The following is an 18,795-nucleotide window of genomic DNA, read 5'->3' as shown; positions in this document are numbered from 1 at the left end:
AACTGGAGAAGTAGAGATTATAGTATTCATTTTCTGTGTGGGTAGGCAGGGGCATACAAAGGTTAAATCATTCGCACAAGTCACATGTTAAGTCAGCATTAAAACCAAGAATAGAAACCTAAAGTCATGCCTCTCAGTCCAAGGTTTCTAATCTAAAGTCATGCCTCTCAGTCCAAGGTTTCTAATGATTAAACTATATCCTCTCCTTTGGCCTGGTCTATAGCACATAACACAGTACAAAGTATTCCTCCATGACATTTTGCACCTAGATGTCTTAAAATATTTTTGCAAGTCAAACACAATCATTGCACGGATATGCAACCGCTGACGTTGTATATTCATCTGAAAGTGAAATGGGAACAGGTATGCCCAATAGGTAACATTTACTGAATTCCCAAATCTAAAAGTACAGCTACTGAAATCAAGTGTTTCCAAATTATTCTAATTGAAAAGTGGAAGCTGACAGGAAACCAGTAGAACGAGAACCTCCAGGGAATAACTAGAAGCAGGCAGTTAACTTGCAGGTCTGCGAGTTAAGCGGGATGAAGCTGATGCATCACCTTGAAGGTAAACAACACGATTTCGTACATGATGAGAGAAGTAATTAGCAGCCAAGGTAATGCCCTAAGTACAGGAAGAATGGATTGTGAAAACCTCAGGCAAGTGAGAGTTTAGCAGCAACAGATCAAATCTCAGTTGAAGTATATACACGTGCCTATCTGGCAGCTCATCAAGCAACATTACACTGGCTAATCTAAATGAACTTCAATATTAAGTTGTGTTTGTGCAGGCAGAAATCATGTAGTGAAAGAAAGGTGCTGTGACAAGACTTGTAGAAGAGTTCAAAAGAACCTGATTACAGATTTCCTGATTGCAGAGTGTGTCCTGATAACTGGTTGCTAAAAGTGGAGTAGTGGTACCAGTTTATTGGGGAAGTACAACAAAAATCAATTTCTTTTTTCAGTAACTACCTAGTGCCAAAATGACTTTGAAAAATAAAAAAAGGCAACTTCAACTCTGGATCCTTAACAGTCAGAAAAAGATTAAACTGAAAAAAAAAAAAAAGATGATCAGCTGTTGAAATTGCTCTGAGCAGCTTGCGGTAACATTTCTGGAAAGAGCAGAAACCTTGGAAGTAGCTTCCCATGTGGCCCTTCTGGGTTCCACTCAGTACTTTATCGAATTGTCCCAGAGTTGCTTCTATTTGTGGTCTCTCCTCTGACAGCCTCTTCCAAACGCAATGACTCACACTTTATTGAATTTAAAGCTGTTTCCAGACCATGAAACTGAGGTCTGCCGCAAGGGCCAAGAGATCATACACCCTCCATGGCAGAAAACAGATCTAGGACAATTAGACAGAAGTTACAATGCAGAGGAGATATTCTGTTTATCCTCGATAGGTATAGCTCCCTCTCCTCAGTTTACCAGTTATCAGTTTCCACGCTTGAAATCCCCCTTAGGGGATGTGTCACTCATCATTTTCACAAAGGGCAAATTTTCTCCCTTAATAGTTAAGGGTCCACTGATTTCAGGTGCCGTTGTCCTGAAAGTTTCCACTTTGCCAAGAGCTTATCAGAAATACACACCCAGTAAAAAATTCACAAACATAAGAAAAAGCCGCAGTACCCTTATCAGGTAGAGAATGATTATCTATTTTGCAAATAAGACATTGAGACATAATGGTAAAGAGAGAGAAATGAAAAGTGCCCCTGGCAAAGCAAAGAGACTCAATCTCACGATTCAGCCCTAACATACTACAATAGTGTAATCCTTCAGTGCCGTTTGAAGCATACATAATACAAAAGGTCAGCTGTCCTTAACACTGCATTTGCACACGGGATGTGTCTAACCCCAAATTTCTGCTTCAGACTCTAGGAGAGCAATGAGAGTTACAGGAGGTGGCAGAGTCTTTGCACATGAAGATGTTCAGAGGCAGAACCTCAGACAGCTGCATAGCAAATTTTCAGTGCCCATAATGCAAGCACTCAGGATGTAAACAGCCCTCGAGTCACTTCATACCATTTGTAACAGTAATTCTGAAGTTACCTTTTTTTTTTTTAAATGGACAAAGGAGTTTATTGCTTATTTAGAAGTGCCAGCTTCTTTGCTACTGCTCAAAGCCAAGACTGCCACAGATATGTTTAACTAAGCACACAGAGAAGAACGAAGAAAACTTGGAAATCAAATCATTACTCTGGCTCCCGTGAACTTTGCTTCACTAAGCAAAAAAACCTGCAGCAAACAAAATGGTCTCTGACCTTCCAGAACAACATTTAAAAAAAAAAAAAAAAAAAAAAGTCTGATCTGCTTATGTGGGCAGATTTTGGCACAGGGTAAACATCTGTGTTTGCTCCTCAAATTGCACAAGTCAGAAAAGAATCTCTCTCTCTCTTTTATCCAGGACATGCTTTTAAACCGTTGTGCATTTATGTTTCTTTGACAATCTGAGGCAGGTTGCTTTCCTGACGTGGAAGTGCAAGTACTGGGGCAAAGTAAACGTGCCAACTGCCTGTAATCTGGTATCTGTAAAGGAGGAACCGGCACATCCTGCAGCGAGCACACGTACCCTTACGTAAGTGCCAAAACCGCAGGTCCAGCCCACTCGCCTTCTCAAATATTCAGCCAACCATAGCAGCATCTCTGCCCTCAGCCAAAGCTAAAGGTGAGCCCACAGTGTCTCAGATCTCCTCTGGAAAAAGGCCCAAGTACTTAAGGGAGGCAGGCAGAGTCTTCGGCTACAGCACAGAGAGGGGAAAAAAAGTTTACAGAAGATAAGTTCAGGGAAGCCTGAAAGAGCACCAGCCCCGTAGCAGACAGTCCCATGCCAGAGTACAACTTGTACTGGCCCTCTGGTGTAGTGCTTTGGATCAATAACATCTGTAATAAAGCACATATTGACTGCGAGGCTGGACAGATGCACAGAGAGATTTGTCCTCTCGCAACATGCTGGCGCTGGAGCCTAGAGCAATGATTTGGCTCTACCTTTACATGTTCATCTTTATTTCATGCTTTTCAAAGAGCTGCTCCTGTGGGTTCTTTAGGGTTCCCCCCCTTTTTAAGGAAATTAAGCACCTTTCATGACTGCCCTAATAAAATATTGCAAGTATTGTGCACTGAGTAGTGCCTGACACACGCCTCGGACATCCGAGTTAGCTTGCTTGCAGGAGTTCGATTTCAGTGAAGGAAATCAGTGACAGCAAAAAGGTCCCAAAACTCGGGCAATGAAATGAGAGACCAAGATCACCAATTGTGTAAGCCCTGTCGCTTCATGTGAACAGAATGAGTCAGTATTGAAGATGTGTACATCTGTCATGTACTGGCCCCAGCGAGGGAGCCCCATTAACTGAGTGAGCTGGTTACCCTTCAGAACACAATTAACAGCAGCTGGTTGAATGTTTTAAATCCTTTTAAAGTTGCCAAAGATACACTAATACCCTGAATTCTGTATTCTTCCATGAAAAAATAGCAGTCCAGAAAATCAAGCTAAAACATACACACAAAACCCTCTTCTACTCCATACACACACGCATGCTTTCTTTCCGCAAGTATCTCAAAGTCAGGAGATCTCCAAGCCCAGCTAAGGGAAAAGCCACCGATACTTGTCTTACTTTAAAAATTCCTTCCATGTACCTACAGTTTGTAAGCAACCATTGAATCCAAAAGCACGAGTTGAAATTCTCTTTTCACTGGGAATGAGTGTTTATGCCACTGCCTTCCGTGGAGCTAGGATTTTCCCTGAGCCTTCGTCTTATAATTGCAGAGAATTCTATATAGCCGTTGCCATTCAAACTGTAGGATATTTTTTAATAAACTGGTGTATCAAACACAACACACTGTACTCTGATTGAAGACCACCCTCTCACCCTGACCATCAAACGAGGAGTTAGGTGACAGAGGGTTTAAAAGCTGCATGTCGTTTCCAGCACATGCACCAAATGAAATCATCCTCAGCAAGGTTTTTGCTACACTAACCCCATTGACACTTCATAGCACAAACCCAGACACATTTAACCCTGTGAAAATTTAGGCCAGGTCTGAGAGCATTAAGCACAAGTAAAGTGAAAAATATGCTAGGTTACTGAGACTAAGTTCACAGGACTTTGATGTCCAGGGCTAAAAATGTAGTTCAGCAAATTCTTGCTCATTTGTCTGGCTCTGGAATAGTCTAAACTTACTTAGTACCTCCCTGCATGATTGCAACATTCCTTGAAGATCTGCAGCTCTTATTTTTTTGGCATGATCCAAACCGCTTCAGTTTGCATAATGAGGTCATGGCTTCAGTCTCAGCCCAACAAAGCCAGATGCGATGGTCCAGGGCTACCTATTGGTTAGATGCTTCCACCTTCTCCAAGCTGAATTTCGCAACGCCGCGCTGCAGAGCCAAAGGGCCTGCTTGTTCTCATTCCGCTTCATGACTCTGTTGCACAATGCCTCGACTTTAATAAAGGGGATGGAGAACACGCATCTCAGCCCAACTTTTGGGCTAAATCATTAGATCTCATATCTTTGTACTTACTAATTTTGTTCTGACTATACTACTTTTTTAAAAACTGCAGGAAAAAACTCATAGTGCTTGACTTTTTTTTTAAACAACACTAATATTTTAGGTCTGAGACTTGCATAAGACTTTTGCTAGATATGCTACAGACACAGGACACCAACTAAAATATCTTTTTTGTATTTTTAACCTCTATTAATAATACCAGTACGTTCAGCTTACACTTCCCTATTGAGAAATCCTTTTGTTCCACGTACAGGAAAATCTCCTGTATACGTAGGCCACAGCTTGCAAAAATAAACAAATAATACATTTTTTAGAAGATTAAGTTCATAAGTATGTTACACTGCTTGACAGTGACAACAAACCGCATGAATTTCCTCAAGAAAAAAAAAAAAACAAACCAACCCTTTTGCAAGAAACAAGTGAAGTTGCAATTTTTTTTCCTTTGCCCGAAGGTTACGTCACTTATCTCTTGGGCACAGATGACACTAATAACCACGTGCCTGGACTCCAGCTAAATTATCAGTTTCCTTTAAATAGTCTGAGGGAAGAAAAACAGCAAGAATGCTGTATAGGAAAGTAGGAAGGCTTGGTCTTGAGCCTAATTTTGAAAATTCTTTCAGTTTAGCCTCTGAATTTTGTTCTACAGGTTTTCATATACAAAAATTTATCATTTGTGTATGCAGACTCAGTAGCTGCATATGTAGCTACCCAAACTGCACACGATGTGGGCACAGCACAAATGTTTGTAAGTCAAGTTCTGAAGGGGACACCTTAATCCCTTGACTCCCATAAAATGCACCACACTTAAAAAATTGTGTCATGTAGTTGCCACTGAATTAACTGCTGATACCAGATACTCAAGCTGAATTCTCTGTGTCTCTACAAACACCCTCTAAAGCTAAGAGAGTATCTACCCATAACGCAGGGTCCCGTCCACCGCGATGCAGCTAAGCGTTCAGGTCCTATTCGTGATCGGAAATTCACAGCCAAATACAGGTAGTACCAAGAGCATTCTGATTTCTACAGCAAAATGTAATGACTTCATTTTAATAGGTAAACATGATGAGCTCCACAAACGACTGCTGAGGCATTAGAGATCATTAGTCCCGCAGAGAAAGCACTAACATCCTGCAGTATCAAATTGTTTATCACTAATTTACAGCGACTGAATCCACAAATACATTTCTATCACTTTGTAGTTGCTTAATTAATTACATATATTAAGCAAATTAAACTGAAGGATGCAGTGAGTACTCCCAGGGCAACCAATGGCTATGTCACCAGCAATTTGCTTCTTTTCCATGCAGAGAAGTCCTCCCAATTTTCTTTTTCTTTTGGTGGCAAAGAGGATCATAAAAGGATGAAAGCTGCGATCTGACTAGCACAGCAGAAATCAAAAGAGACTTCTATTGCCTTAAGATCAGTGAGATAACTCCAAGAGAAGAACTTCAGAAACATGTGCATGAGTGAACAAGCAACCCAAACTTTGGGGAATCTTCAGATGGCAATCAGAACATCCCCGTGCAGCTTTTCATTATGATAAGACCAGAAGCAGCCCACAGATAGCGATAAAGCACATCGTTATTTGCAAATTCATGCCAAACTTCATATGTGGAGTCTTCTAGAAAAGTATGATTTATGAAAACTAACATTTAAATAGTTTAATTGTTTTAATATATCAGATTACCACTAACGACTATGATATTTACTGATTTGTTATCTTTATGTAAAATGTTGTTAGAGGCAATTGTAAGCTCGTAGTTAATAATTTTTTGGATAAAGCTGTTGGGCTAATTAATTTTCCTCTTTTCTTGTATAAAATAATGCAAAAGAAAAATCAACACTCAGATCTCAAGTAGTTAAAAAAATAGAATGTTATTTTCCTTGAAAACAAAGCAAAAACAACAACAAAAAAATTTTTGTCCACTATTTTGAATACCATGCAGGCTGCTATGAAGAAAGTTAACTGCCTGCCAGGCAGACCCAGTACCTCCACAAACACTGTTTTACACACATTTAGGTCCAGAGGCATCAAATGGACTATTATCATACCTAAAATTAGACAAATTCATAAGTTTTTGTCAGACTGGGTGCTAATGTGCCCCAGGCAATTAACAATTTACTTTTTTTAAAAAAAGAAAGCAATATACTGATGATTTCATAGAATCATAGAATCGTTTAGGTTGGAAAAGACCTTTAAGATCCTCAAGTCCAACCGTTAACCCAGCACTGCCAAGCCCACCACTAAACCATGTCCCTAAGCACCACGTCTGCCCGTCTTTTAAATACCTCCAGGGATGGGGACTCAACCACTTGCCTGGGCAGCCTGGTCCAATGCCTGACTACCCTTTCGGTGAAGAAATTTTTTCCTAATTTCCAACCTAAACCTGCTCTGGCACAACCTGAGGCCACTTCCTCTCATCCTATTGCTTGGTTACTTGGGAGAAGAGACCAACCCCCATCTCTCTACAACCTCCTTTCAGGTAGCTGTAGAGAGCAAGAAGGTCTCCCCTCAGCCTCCTTTTCTCCAGAGGAAACAATCCCAGCTCCCTCAGCTGCTCCTCACAAGACTTGTGCTCTACACCCTTCACCAGCCTTGTTGCCCTTCTCTGGACACGCTCCAGCACCTCCATGTCCTTCTTGGAGTGAGGGGCCCAAAACTGAGCACAGCACTCAAGGTGCGGCCTCACCAGTGCCAATACAGGGGGGCACGATCACTTCCCTGGTCCTGCTGGCCACACTATTCCTGATACAAGCCAGGATGCCATTGGCCCTCTTGGCCACCTGGGCACACTGCTGGCTCATATTCAGGCAGCTGTCGACCAACACCCCCAGGTCCTTTTCCACCAGGCAGCTCTCCAGCCACTCCTCCCCCAGCCTGTAGTGTTTCATGGGGTTGTTGTGCCCCAAGTGCAGGACCCGGCACTGAGCCTTGTTGAACCTCATGCGGTTGGCCCCGGCCCATCGATCCAGCCTGTCCAGGTCCCTCTGCAGGGCCTTCCTGCCCTCAGGCAGATCAACACTCCCGCCCAACTGGGTGTCATCTGCAAACTTACTGAGGGTGCACTCGAGCCCCTCGTCCAGGTCATTGACAAAGATATTGAACAGAACTGGCCCCAGTACTGAGCCCTGGGGAACACGACTTGTGACTGGCCACCAACTGGATTTAACCCCATTCACCACACCTCTTTGGGCCTGACCATCCAGCCAGTTTTTTACCCAGCAAAGAGTATGCCCATCCAAGCCATGAGCAGCCAGTTTCTCCAGGAGAATGCTGTGGGAAACGATGTCAAAGGCTTTACTAAAGTCCACGTAGACAACATCCACAGCCTTTCCCTCATTCACTAAGTGGGTCACCTTGTCATAGAAGATCAGGTTGGTCAAGCAGGACCTGCCTTTCATAAACCCATGCTGACTGGGCCTGATCATCTGGTTGTCCTGTACGTGCCACGTGATGGCACTCAGGATGATCTGCTCCATAACCTTCCCTGGCACCGAGGTCAGGCTGACAGGTCTGTAGTTCCCCAGATCCTCTTTCCGGCCCCATTTCAATTTAAATGTTTAGGAGGTAGTTCTCCTTTTGATATTATTCCTTAACACATGTTCAGTTCTTGTACTGTTACGCCTATTGGGCGTACATATGTATTTGTGGTCACACAGACAACAGAACCTATACATGAAATATCACCACAGTCAGTTTATTTAAAATATATTTTTTGTTAATTTAAAAAATATAGATTTCTCCTGATAATTCAAAATAATCTTATAAAAATAATTTCTGATATTTGTGGAGCTCTATTCGGATTTTGAAAAACATATTATTGGCATTCATTTTTCCTGTACTATAAGAGTACAGGACATTTGAGCATTATGTCTTCCTCTCTCATACAAAAAAAAAAAAAAACCAAACCAAAACCAAGCCTGAACACCACCCCCCAAAAAACCCCAAACCAAACAAGAACAACAAAAAAAACACACCCCAAACCAGAAGGGAACATACATAAAGGGCAATTCCACAGCTATTTTGTGGTAAAGGATAAACCACAAAGTGTCCCTTAGGCAATGTGCAGAATGTATGATCCAGAGTTTGGAATGTCCTCATTTCCTGACACTTTTCCCTTTTTTCATCTATGTAAGAACTGCTGACTGCTACATTTCATAGGGAGAGGCAACTTTATTCTTCACTGCTTTAGGTGCCAGACTTAGGAATGACTAAGTCTTCTGTTCTAGTATTACAGTAACAGTTCTGAAAGGAAAAAGACATAAAATATAAAAGCTGAGGGTTAATGCCTCTCCCCATCCTTTTTACCCTAATTTGGGGACATAATTTTTAGAATCTTCTTGGAATACTCTGTGAAATGTCACATTTTCCTCATGATACAAGGTCAAAGCACTTCTTCCAAGCTTGTTGATACCAGCCCTCATACTTTGAATTAAAGGTCAAATGAATCAAACAACTTAAATCTTAAGCAAAAGGAAAACAGAACAGAAGTTGATGACCAGAACAGCAGAACATTTGAGCTCTTTCACTCCAGGTCCTCCAGACCCTTGTAGTGGTTTTACTTTGGTGTCCAAATCTATGCCATGATTACACTAAACCTTGTCTTGAATGAACAAAAAGTTTTCTCATAAACAGCAAAAACAGTAGATGAACTAAAGAATTTCATTGATACAGACCACAGCAATAACATTTTCAGGAGAAAATTCCTCGTTAGATATACCAAGCTCCAACTGTCTACGAAAACAATCTGCAATTTCGTTTCTTCAAAGCAGGAGCTAGCTATACAAATTTTCCTAGAAAATGTACAAGCTCGAACCCAAAATCTGATGAGCCATCCCTTCCTATGAATAGGTAACTAAAGCATAACAGCATTTTACTAATATATTTATATTCTACATGGTCAAAGTAAATAGCACTTTTCACTTGGACTCTGCTGGCCACGCAAAAGCATCACGCTGGTTGTCCCCTGCTTACTAAACGCAGCGTGGTTAGCTGAGCAAGAGCACCCTCTTTCTGAAGCAATTTTTGTGCCAGGAAACCTTGCTGGTTTTCACAGTGGGCGAGTATCCTGTGACTGAATGAGATTCGGACTTCTCCAGCCAGCTCGGTGTTATAAACACATCACAGTCTGAAACAGCTGTCTAGACATTCATCATGCCGTTGGGTTTCAGCCCTCCATATTTAGTCTTTGTGTGTCTAGGCTTGCTTGGATTGAACAGGCTTAAGTATTCTCTCTTTCTTTGGCATCTTTGGTACATTTCCAGGGTACTCACTAGCTCTCTATCAGTCACTCTTTCACGAGACTTCCTAGTCCAGCTGCTGCTCTGAATCAACTGATACTAACCTGCCTCAAAATAGGCCCTGGTCTACATCTGCGCCTCAGGACACTGATTTTCAGCTCATTGCTTCAGGAGGCACATGGCTACTGAAGCAAACTGATCCTTGACTCCACGTGCAACGTAATACCTGCAAATCTCCATTTTAGGAAGCACAAGCAGTTTGTAGATTTAGCTTTTTAAAATGTCTTATATAGTAAGTACACCCATGTACATACCTACCTGATTCTCTAAATAGTCTAAAAGGTGTCCAAGACTGAGATTAAAGTCTTCTAAGAAGTATACAATTATCCCTGTTCTACACAGAGCTGCTTCTCTGACACAGAAGGCCCACCAAACATTAGCTTTTCCTCACTTCTCGGTTAGCGTACTTGTTTTCTCCATTCCAAATATGGCTAACAAAAGACCTGTAAATCCAGATTTCTTTTCATGGTATTACACAGATAAGCTTTAAGGTTCCTTCTTCTGCCAGGTGAGCCATTACTTGCTTACCTGGCAGAATGGATAGGTTTTTTTCCTGACCATTACTTCTAGCGTGTTTGTTAAATTGTACTCCTAATTCAAATGTCATTGAGTTATAATAGCCCAGGCGGAGGGAAGGGCATACACTGATCTCAATTAACAAAGCTACACAGAAAAAAAAAAGGGTCACGTAAGACTTGCGGAGCACTACGTAGAAATAATGCAGAAGTGGCCTTATTCTTTGCATTGTAAAGCTGACATTTCTCTGAGTGCATTTTCTCAATTATTGTACGCTTTGTAAGAATTAAAAAGAATTCAGAAAGTAAATGGAGTTTACTAATTTATCAGTAAATATTGAGGTTTATACTTTAGGACTACCTCCATGGTAAAGGCAATCTGCCGAATCAGACAAAAAGCAGCAGGAATCATTTTTGTGTAGTTTGATTGGCTTTAGCAACAAACATTCAGAGAAAAATCACAATGGCAACTTTTTTAAAAGCATCTATGCCATAGTTTGAGCTGTGGCAGGAGTTACGTATCTATATTCTTGCCGTTTAGCAGGAAAGCCACCATGCAAAACCAAACAGCTCAAGATTTGAAAGAGGAAAGCTTTGGTCTGGAGTTCTACGATGCCAGTGAGTGAAATTCAGGTCTGCAAGTACAGTTCCATTAAAGTCATCGCCATTAAGAAATAGCTCTCCTGCTCTTCAGAAATGTGTTCTCTTAGTACAGATAAGAGTCCTTTGCCTTTATTTTAGTGATGAAAATAAGATCTACTGCTCTTTTAACTCAGCAAAGAACATCTGTGGAAGAACTGATTTCTATTTCACTCTGGTAACCATCAATAGAATTCCTTACTAAACTTCCATCACATACATCTGATAACAGCAGGATTAAACAGATGCTGAATATTAAGCATCTGCTTTAAAGACTAAGACACCAAACCACTGTGCTGGCGACCTGTATTTTTCAGTAGGCTTTAAGGTCTAAACTGAGCTTGTAGGCTATCATTTATCAAAATGCTATTCTGTTGAAAACAGCACCAAAATGCTAATATTTAAGCCTGTTTTTAGGACTCACACCTCACTTTAAATACTTTTTTTTTTTTTGAGGTTGATGAGAATACAGCATAATCGTGGCTACGCTTTCATTAGCGAGTTGTGCAGCACAATCAGCGCAAGTCTGAAGAGCAAAACAGGTGTTGTTGGAAACCAAAACCCCATGCTACAGGTGTTTCGGGGGGGGGGGGGAGGGGGGAAGGGGAAATGCTTTATACTAGCTTTACCCCAGTCTCCTGCACTGAATGACCATTAGCAGTTAAAGAACTTTAAACATGCTCCTGCAGCCTGCCTTTTGTTTTAGTTTAATCTAAAAGGAACTCAGTTTGTGTCCTCCAAGACAATTTGACAACACGCACCGATGTGAGGCAAGGAAGGAAAGACATTTTTTCTTTGAAAAAAAAAGCAATTGCCTGTAGCAATATGGACACAGGTGCTTTCAGATACAGATATAAAATGCAGATGCTGGAGACTAAGTGAACTTCATATCTGTATGTCGGTCTAGATTGTCGCTAGAAGAAGGAGAATCAGATTCTGCTCTTCATTTCATGTGTGCACCATCACTAAAGCACCAAGAGGGTCTCCAAGTTCTAAATTCGTTCATCATTACGTCTACGAGTGGGACAACTCTTGGTAAGCCTGACCATTCAACATTCATCCCCACTAAATTTAAAGGATATAACAAGTCAGTGTCATTAAACCAGAATTCTGACGTATTGAGCCATTGCCATCTCTCCTCTGTAAATTGAACCCAGACCCATGGCCCAGGAGTTCAGATTTCTGTGGTCTGAGGCTGAGTTCTGCAAAACACAGAGGTATGACCTTGGCTCAGCTTTATGGAAAAATTATTGTTGAGCTGTGAGAGAGTATGCAAGCTAAAACAATGCAAGATAAGAATTAAATGTAGTAAGAAGTAAAAGAAGTAAAAACAAAGACTAAAGTGAAGTTTTTAAGTTGGGAGCAGTAACTCAAGGACTCGAGAGACAAATACTACCATGAAAATATATGAAGCCCCAAAGAAGTAATAGTCAAAAGTCAGCAAGATCAAGGAATGGTTTGTTCCAAGAAGCAGCAGAGGCCAGTGCTTCTCTACCTGACTGACCGGCAGAGACTCATCCGATGTTTGCCTTAGGCGTGGTGCACACAGTTCTGGTTGGCCTGACAGAATGTTGGTCCTACCAATGTGCTAGCCAATAAATAATTACTGGGTACACACTGGTTGTATATACTCCCACTTGCAAGTCTCTAGGCATACTAAAGATACCAATACTATCAATTTTGATAACTATTTTGATACCAATAGGCATTGCTACTTATTGATTTCAATATCCATTGGCATCGCTACTCATTGATGCCTATCAATTTCAAAACTTTGATATTGACAGGCACTGATACCTATATGCATCATTACCTTTTGATATCAATATGCATCAACAGGCATCAATACCTATCAACAGCCATCAATACCTATCAACAGGTGTCAATACCTATCAACAGGTGTCAATACTGATAGGCATCAATACCTATAATTTTTAATACTCATTTCAATATCTATCAAAAAGCATTGATACCTACCGATAAGTACAGTTATCAGTACCTCTTGATTTTGAAACCAAATTTCAATATTCGTATGCATCAAAACCTATTTCAATACCAATTTTGATAACAATAGGCATTCAAAGAGTATGGTACCTATTGAAAAGAATCAATACCTTTTAATATCAATGTCCATCAATACCAATCTCAGTATTGGTAGGCATCGATAGCTATCAATTTCAATACTGATTTTGATATCATTAGGCATTGATACTTACTGATATCAACAGGTATCAAAAGGCAGGCATTGATACCTATCAATTTCTATACTGATTTTGAAATCAATAGACACCGATAGGCATCAATATTTATCAGTTTCAAGAGCTACTAATTTCAATAATCATCTAACCTATTGATTTTGATGCTGATTTTGATATCAATAGGCATCTATACCTGTCGATATGGATACCTTTCAATAGCAATAGTCCTTAATATCTATCATTTTTAATATCTATTGATAGGTAGGTATTAATAGACTGATTTAGATAAGCATTGATACCTATAAATACCTATCAATATCGATACCTTTCGGTAGCCATAGATACTTATTGTTATGGTAATCATCAGTAGACATCAATACCAATTGATAGGCATCGATACCTATGAATTTTGATATAAATTTATTTTTATACCTATCAATATCAATCAATTTCAATACCTGGGTATATTAAGAGGCATCAATTCACATGGATGTTTACCTTCTGGCCAAAGAGCCATATGAAGTTTTGGTATGTATGTTATAGGTGGTATTATTTGGTATGAAGCTTGTTCACTTCTGCTATACCTCCCAGAGCAAAATACTGAAGGAAAAGCATATTATCCTATAAGACATTTTACATTCACAATCAGGTGTGCAAAATCCTGCATTGCAAGGGTCAGTGAGCATGTGCAACATCACAGGCAGAGATGCGGGGGTCATTTGTTAATAACTGGTCCCTGATATTTAGACAGAGGACAAAAATATAATAGTCTTGTTATTTCATTATTTCCAGGAATTCTGAGTACTTACATATTGTTCAAATTCATTTGGCTTTCTTGGAAGTCAGTTCTCTTGAAAACAGGTAAGTTTCCCTTAAGCATCTCTCCAGATAGCTCAGTTTCAGCCTCTAGAGGTGTACTTCCTTCTTTCAGCTTTTGCAGAGTTATTAGTTCTATTTAGATTTCTCTCTGCAGGGCTGGGTCCTCTGACATGCCCACAGTTTTATTTCTGAAGGCTGACAAGACAGCCAGCCATATCAGCTTTTTTACTTTCAGCTGCAAACATCATTTCTCAGTCCCACACACATACCTCCAAACCCAGCAGGGCGAGACAGACACACTCCCACAGAGCTGCCTAAGAAGCGGCAGTGCCACATGGAAAGACAGTTGGATTTACTGGCATTGTTTCCCATTTTCAGTATTTTGTCAACTCGGGATTTTGGGTTTAAATTTGCTTATGTGACTAAAGGAAAACTGATAGCTACAAAAGATACTGCTTGCTCATGTTATCCTAACACGGATCAGCGTTGCAACCAGAGTATCAGCATATGTGGTGTCACTGGCACCTCCTGAAGAGGCAAGCTTTCAAAGTTCACCTCTTGCCTGCTGGAGAAGGCTGGGATCCCCAGAGTAATGCTTCTTGCTGATGGTAAATGTCACCATGGTATCGCATTACTACAACTAGTTTAAAAAAGTCTGACATTTAAAAGATACCAACTTAGAAATCGCCTCCCAACGACACCCCTGATGAAGTACTGAGTAGCAAGGAAAAAACACTATCTAGCAATTCAGACAACCTTCTTTCAGCACTTTTGGTTTTTCCAAGGGCACTTCCCATGCAAATACTGACTCTGCCCGAATCCCGTTACCTTAAAAACATTAACAAGATCACAACCTTAAGGAGCACGGCTGATGGCCGGTACCGAATCAGGTAAGTCAGGATGGATATAATGCACTATAGCAACACCTGCGGCGGCAAACCCGAGAATGAAAAATAAGAGCGGTCTCCACCCGTAAGTGATGTATTCCAATACAAATGGTATCCCAACATCGGTGCAGTTGCTTCATTAAGAAAACAGTCATGAAATGCGACAGAGGTTTTTAGTACAAACTGGCATAGTTTTCACAAGTTATAACAGATCTTTTTATGAGTATTTAACTAGGGGAACAGGGTGATGCACTTTGCAAACAAAATGAGTTAAAGATTAAATGGCTAAAAGGACTGAGGGCAAGCACCCTAGCTTTTAGGTTATTTCACATCAGAGAGCAACGTAGCCCAAAGCGAGCAGTTTAGCAGGTCTGTGAGGTTGGTGCTGAAACGCCTCTTATCTCCATCGTATCTGGTTTAGGAGGGTTGCTTTGGATCAGAGCCTGGCCTAGGGCCAAAACACTTTCACAAAACTGTTCAAAGCTTTTTGAAGGGAAGTTATCCTCCAGGGCTTCACGACCTAAACTACAGGTCTCTCCAAGAAGCACTGCACTGTCTTCTCATTTCTTACAAATATTTCAGCACCACATTAATATCACTTAGGAAAGCAGTGAGGCAGAAAGAAGAGAAGATCATTTGCAGCATTTGGGTGCCCATTTACACCATGGGACATGCTGCAGACCCACTGGGACACTGGACTTTTGTACTGGGTCTGTCTGGGATGGAGTTAACTTTCTTCATAGCAGCACGTATGGTGCTGTGTTTCAGATTTGCGACTAAAACAGTGTTGATAACACAACAACGTTTGGGCTATGGCTGAACAGTGCTTGCACAGTGTCAAGGCCGCCTTTTTTTCCTCACTCTGCACTGGAAAGCAGGTTGGGGGTGGGCAAGAAATTGGGAGGGGGCACAGCCAGGACAGGTGACCCGAACAGTCCAAAGGGATATCCCACACCATATAACATCATGCTCAACAATAAAAACTGGGAGGTTTTGTCTTCCAAGGTAACCATTGCTCAGAGGCTAGGTGGGCATAGGTGTGATGATAGGAAGAGGCGAGTGGTTGCCCTCACATCACTTGGGGATTTTTGCCCCCTCTTTCCATCGCTTATGAGCCTGTCTTTATCTCGACCCATGATTTTTTTTTGCTTTTGCTCTTCAAATTCTCTCTCTCATCCCACTGAGGGGGGGACCAAGTGAGCTGCTGTGTGGGTGCTTAGCTGCTGCCTGGAGTCTACCCACAACAGTCATAAAGTCATACCCCTCTACCATCAAGCTGCTAAGAGAAAGGACAGGTGAAGGAAGGCTTGATAAGAGCTGTTAAAGCAGCAGCCTTAGCACAGCAGAGGGAAAATTAATAACAGTTAGGGAATCAGATGGCAGAGCCAGCTTGGGTGGGCGGGATGACACCCTTTCAGCAAGAAAACCTTCTCTTTCCCCCTTTTATTGAGCCATGAACTTCTGTCTCATCCCGCACCCCCCCTTTTTGTAGCCTGTGCCATAGAGGAAGGAGGTAGAAAACCTCCTGTTGCCCAAGAGTAATGGGTAAGTGATCGCAGGACACAGCAGCCTCTTACCAGCATTTGCTGGGAATCTACTCGATTCCCTGCAGACTCACATGTATTCTTCACGGGCTGTGAAGAATGCTGTGGGCTGCCCTCTCTGGCATTCCTGCTGGTGCACAAGTCTGCCTACATCTCCATCCCGTACTGGTAACAGTATGGTACTGTATGAACTCAGCATCCTGTCTAGTGTAATGGCAGGCCAGCACACAATAGCCAATAATAGCCCTTTCTCTCTTTTCCACCCCAAGAGAATTATAACTGATCCTGTCTGCAAGCTGTTTGCTGAAACTAGGAACCAACACAGCTCCCAGCCTCCTAAAATGAGAGGGATGACTCTGCGCTGCACAGCATTTCTGCAGAGGGACTCGCGACTACAGAGCGTCGCAGCAGCAGGATTGCACCCTTGCGGCTCCCCTTCAGGGGCTGACTGAGGATGGGTGACACAGCAGCTCCTGCTTGTTGAGGCATGCAGGGGAGAGAGGCGTTACTGCAGTCAACCAGCACTTCAGCCAACAACTGCTTTGTATTTCGGATGAACAGAAACCTCCAAAAGGTACTTACTCTTGTGTTTGTGGGTCAGGGACAGGCTCCGCAAAGTCACTGCCCTGTGAGCAGGCTAATCCCTGGCAGTTAGTATGAAAAAGGGGCTGCGCTGTAGGTTCTCAGTGCAGAAGCCTAGGAGAGAGCTGTGCTTTCACAGCATGCGTTAAACACAGCTCCCCAATACTGGGGCTGAGCTAGGCACTCACGCAGAGTTGGGACTGGAGAGGTAATTTCCGAGATAGCTGTTCCACAGAGGAATTTTTCCACAGCTGGTGGCTCTGAAGGAAGTGTTTTAAATGGCCTCAGTCAGACCAGCAGTGTGCACAGTTTCACCGTGGCTCTGAGCCTGATGCTGTAAGCCTACCAGAAAGGTCAGGCACCGACTCCCCCTGCCCCAGAGCGACATACAGAAAAAGCAGCACGCTTTGTGGGGCTGGAATCCAGAGCATTGGCATAAGGGGTTGTTGACGCCAGAGCTGGCTGGCAACATGGAAGGAGGTATTTCTTGGCCTGCCCCTGCAGGAGCCTTCTATGGGGAATGAGGATCCTGGAGCAAACGCCAGAACGGGCGCTCTCCTCTGGATTCTCCTACGTGGTGTTTCTGTCCTAGAGGGTGATGGAGTCCAGACGTGACACCAGCTTGCTGGCATGCTCCCAAGCAAAGATCTTTTCAAGCTCCACATAAAGAGTGCACATCTGCTGTGGTGTTCCCAAGGATGCCTGTTGCTCCTGACCCTCAAGGACTCCACCTTCACTTCTTTATCTGGTTGAATTCCTCATTGCTTGCCAGTCTCCTCTATCAGCAGCCACCCTGAGATTAATGACTTCCAGGTAGGCAGCAGGATTATTTGATGGCACTAAAATCCCAACCCTTGCACAACTCAAAGACTATCAGTTCCTTGGGGCCCCAAGTTGCAGGTCTCCGAATTTTGTGAGGTAAAACACGTAACTATAAACTTGGCAGAAGGTGGTGAACAAAGTAGAAAAGGCATTCTAGAAAGTGGAAACAAAAAGAAATGGGAATTCAGCAAGGGAAGACGGCAAGATGGGCAGTTAGAGGAGGAAGAGGATTCCAAATCCAAATAGGTACAGATGAATGAGGAAGGAGCACCACAATTGCAAGAAAGAGCAGAGGGCTGGCAGTCAGCAGCAAATAGGAAAGTGTTCAAGGCATTTAGCCCCTTATAGAGAGCCAGAACTAATTCAGGGTGCTGTGAGAGCCGTCAGCGTTTGGGATCCTTATCTTAACCCTTGTGTATGGGGTCTTGCCAGATGACCTCATGGTGGCAAAACCCAAACTGGGGGGATAGAGCCTAAGGGACTCCAACAAACACTGGAGCATATTTGGACCTGAGCTTCCAGTTTTCTCCTAGAGGGGTCTAGTTGATCCTAGCCCACTTTGAGAACTGAACCAATATGCAGTAAATTGGGACAATCAAGGGCTTCACTTCAAAACCATACTCTTATTTACAAACCAGCTGCTAATATAAACACTGCTTTAGTCTTCCCATTACTGCTCTAAACCTTGGCCAGATATTTTCTCTCTTCTCTATTTATTTACAAACTAGCAATTATTTTCTTGTACTTATATCTGGAGAACCCAGTATTTGACATTTAGAAAGATTCTTGTCCACCACTAAATGAACTGCAGCCATTGCCTAGCTAAAAAACACCTCTCTTCCCCCATCACCACAGGTCTCCAAATACCAGTTTAACCTCAGTCTAAGCATTAAATAGATACAGGATCTGATGTAAAAATTATGGTTTCTATTGAAAAGCATCTAAACACTAAAATTAGGGATTAGACTCCCTTTGTACTGCTCA

This window comes from Platalea leucorodia, assembly GCF_965183815.1.
Source record: "Platalea leucorodia genome assembly, chromosome: 6".
Taxonomy (NCBI): domain Eukaryota; kingdom Metazoa; phylum Chordata; class Aves; order Pelecaniformes; family Threskiornithidae; genus Platalea; species Platalea leucorodia.
This window is presented reverse-complemented; position numbering follows the sequence as displayed.